The sequence below is a fragment of the Hemiscyllium ocellatum genome, chromosome 44 (assembly GCF_020745735.1).
Source record: "Hemiscyllium ocellatum isolate sHemOce1 chromosome 44, sHemOce1.pat.X.cur, whole genome shotgun sequence".
Lineage (NCBI taxonomy): Eukaryota > Metazoa > Chordata > Chondrichthyes > Orectolobiformes > Hemiscylliidae > Hemiscyllium > Hemiscyllium ocellatum.
The window spans coordinates 34,008,740-34,011,697 of record NC_083444.1 but is presented as its reverse complement, the minus strand read 5'-3'; the positions used below and the strand labels follow the sequence as shown (position 1 = coordinate 34,011,697).

The window sequence follows — 2,958 nt, the reverse complement described above, 5'->3', positions numbered from 1 at the left end:
ACTACAGAAACAAGCCGCAGGCGGTCCCGCTGCGGCTCTGTGGCATCCAGCAGTGAATGTTGAAGACATTTTCCGTTTCACCTTTCTTTTTCCAATAGCTCATTGTTGTCCAGGGTAATTGACATCTTGAGAAAGTTAACAAAAAAAAGGGACGTTAAATTGGTGACAAAATATAGACAAGGATGTCGTCAATGTTTGGACTGTAGAGTGCGGTGGAATAGTCTGGGACAATTATCCCGACAGCGTCACGGCTGCGAAATGATTTTATGGAAGGGTTGTGAACTGAGCATTTACGTGTTTTACCCAAGCTGGGGTGAGTTGGAAACTCGAGAGCATAGGTTTAAGGTGAGTGGTCTAAAATTGACAAAGGGCCTGAGGCACATTTCCCACACACAAGGGTGTGCGTGTATGGAATGAGCTACCAGAGGAAGTGAAGGAGGCTATTGCACTCAGAAAATTGCAATAATTGCACCAGAAACTGATAGGATGTGTTCAGAGGGATTGAGGCCAAATGCTGAGGAATGGGACGTGTTTAATTTTGACTGTGCGGTGAGCATGGATGAGATACACCGAAGTATCTGTTTCCACGCGGTGTACCCCAATAACGTTGTGTTGCTTACACCGGTTTTAAAGAATGACTTTTTAGCGGAGCTTGCCTACGCAGTCTGTGGCACAGTCAATTAGTCTGTTCGACTGCTCACGGGAAAGGTAGTATTGTGAAACACTGCAGAAACGAACGATTTCCTTTCTTTTGCTTTGACTGACCATACTTCGTGAAACTTTCCCAGATCCTCAGTTGAAGATTTCTGCTGCTGCAAGTTATCTCTGAACCCCTGTTAACTCGTTATGTATTGAGCGAATCGCAAACAGAAAGCATTTAACACGGAACACAAACAAAACTGGCATACCTAATGCATGTTGAGACACAGCGAAGCATGAATGCTAAATGTGAGACAGTCCGAGGGCAGGAGGCATAAAATAATCTCACAACTAACAACAGGGCAATTCCAAACTATTCTTTCAAACATACTGCAGCCTTAGTGCACCACCACTTCCCAGACAATGCTGAAAAGAGAGAAAGAAAGAATATAATAATTAGGGGCCATAAAAAAGTGAATTTCATCGATCACAGTCTCAATTAGATTACCTTTACCTTCCGATGTCTCTAGGATGGAAATGAAGGAAATCATACCGTGCAGCACAGTTTCAGTCACTGTGTCTGTTCGAGATGCCACTTTCCTTGCCTTTTACCTTAACCGTGCAATTTACAGCAGAGATGTTCACACCTGGACATGAGCCACATGGATGTCAACTGAGTTGGAAACCTGTGTGGGAATCGACGAGAAGCGACTCAATAAATTTTGCTAAACTCCATGCTGCTTATTAGAAATGCAGTTTCTGTTCACGTCAATCGAAAAGGCACTTTCTGAACACAGTAACAGAAGTTACTGCTCACCCCACCCCCACTCCGGGAGAGGTGCTAACTGCCCTTGAGTGCTTTTTGTTCTCGATGTGAAGAGCTCTCACGCATGAGTCACCTTCACCTCTCTTGTTGCTGAGTGACTCACAAAGAAGGAATTTCACCAGAGCTGCAACTGCCTCACTTTCCCACTCGCTCTCCCCGTTTACATTTTCCTGCTCGTCAGTGATTTAAAGAAAACCAAAAGGATGCGATGTCATTCTGTAGCCTCTCTGTCGATTCCTCCGTTTCAGTTCCAACACGGCTTAGATCTCGGGACGCACCTTAATACTAGCGACGTTATGAAAGCACATGTCCAAATGTTCCTCTGAGAGTGTAATTTCTTTCATTGCTGTTGCTGATTGAATGAGTCACTAACGTGCGAACTGATCCAAACCATGATTCAGCACCTCTGCTGCCAATTCTCGAACCTTGAATAACGACAGACAGCTTCCAAATGAGGCCTTTCAGAGACGACTTGGGCTACGTTTGACAGACAGACTAGTTCAGGAATCAGTGGTGTACTGTGACACCAGCGCATCAGCTTCTTCCCTGTCTTTGAATCGGCCCGCCTGCACAAGGAATGCAAACGCGGTACTGCTTTTTGTGGAAGATTCAGAACGCGGTAACTGCACTCTGAAGCAGAATGTCATATGATCAGACCCAGGTTGGAGAAAAATCTTTCCAATTCTTTGCAAACTAATTTAATGGAATTGCATTAAATTTCACGAAGAGAGCAGATTTGTTCGAGCAATTTCGAAGGCAGGTTTTGCAGATGTGAAAGCAAACAAGAAAGTCCATGTAAAAGGCTGCACTTGAAGAACAAAGCAGTTTCGGCCCAGTTTCGAACTGGGGATCTTTCGCGTGTGAGGCGAATGTGATGACCGCTACACTACAGAAACAAGCCGCAGGCGGTCCCGCTGCGGCTCTGTGGCATCCAGCAGTGAATGTTGAAGACATTTTCCGTTTCACCTTTCTTTTTCCAATAGCTCATTGTTGTCCAGGGTAATTGACATCTTGAGAAAGTTAACAAAAAAAAGGGACGTGAAATTGGTGACAAAATATAGACAAGGATGTCGTCAATGTTTGGACTGTAGAGTGCGGTGGAATAGGCTGGGACAATTATCCCGACAGCGTCACGGCTGCGAAATGATTTTATGGAAGGGTTGTAAACTGAGCATTTACGTGTTTTACCCAAGCTGGGGTGAGTTGGAAACTCGAGAGCATAGGTTTAAGGTGAGTGGTCTGAAATTGACAAAGGGCCTGAGGCACATTTCCCACACACAAGTGTGTGCGTGTATGGAATGAGCTACCAGAGGAAGTGAAGGAGGCTATTGCACTCAGAAAATTGCAATAATTGCACCAGAAACTGATAGGATGTGTTCAGAGGGATTGAGGCCAAATGCTGAGGAATGGGACGTGTTTAATTTTGACTGTGCGGTGAGCATGGATGAGATACACCGAAGTATCTGTTTCCACGCGGTGTACCCCAATAACGT

At 44.9% G+C, this 2,958-nt stretch overlaps 1 non-coding gene across 1 annotated transcript; it reads right to left on the bottom strand.

The window, feature by feature from the left end:
- Positions 1-2,288: 2,288 nt before the first annotated feature.
- trnav-cac (transfer RNA valine (anticodon CAC)) lies at positions 2,289-2,361 on the bottom strand. Its single transcript has one exon. It is a non-coding gene; the product is annotated as a tRNA-Val (tRNA).
- Between the last annotated feature and the right edge of the window lie 597 nt (positions 2,362-2,958).